This window comes from Octodon degus, unplaced genomic scaffold (assembly GCF_000260255.1).
Source record: "Octodon degus isolate 3935 unplaced genomic scaffold, OctDeg1.0 scaffold00209, whole genome shotgun sequence".
Classification (NCBI taxonomy): Eukaryota; Metazoa; Chordata; class Mammalia; order Rodentia; family Octodontidae; genus Octodon; species Octodon degus.
The window spans coordinates 3,319,766-3,320,472 of NW_004524785.1; positions in this window are offsets into that span (position 1 = coordinate 3,319,766).

Sequence of the window (707 nt, forward strand, 5' to 3'; positions counted from 1 at the left end):
TAATCCCAGTGCTTGGGAGGCTGAAAACAGAATCACTAGGAGTGCGATCTGCATAGTGAGACCCTGTATAACCCGTAGACCCCATCCTAAATTCGTTCAAAAATAAAATTAAAAAAAAAGTGTGGGAAATGTTTATAAGAGTGTAGGAAGTGTTTATAAAGCCTTAAAATACATATAAATGGCAAAATATTTCTATTTCACTGATTTTCACTTACTGTGGGGTTGTCTGGAGCACAACCTCAACAAGAGAGCACCACTGACTGTATTTGTGAACTGGGCCTAGATAATAGTTTTTCACTCTTAGGAGGCTGATCAGGGGGATCTTTGCAAGTTCAAGGGCAGCCTAGACCACAAAGTAAGTTCAAGGCCAGCCTGAGCAGCATGGTGAGACGCTGTTTCAAAAAGACAGAAAAAAAAAAAAAAATCTGTGTTAAGTCCCCTCTTTTTGTTTGTACATCTGTTGTTCCCTTTTCCTTTCTTGCAAAGTGAAGTCCACATGAAGCTCTAAACACTGGCTGGTCCAGAGCAAAGGCACAAAACTACATCTTTGTCTTTTTGTGACATTTTAAAGGTTCCCAAATCTGAACTTTTTCTGCCCTGGGTCACATTACACAAAAACAAAATGATGCAGTGGCTTTGGAGCTACATGAGCTGAGTTCAAATCCTGCCTCTGCCCTTACCAGCTGTGTGGCCATAGCAAGTTATTA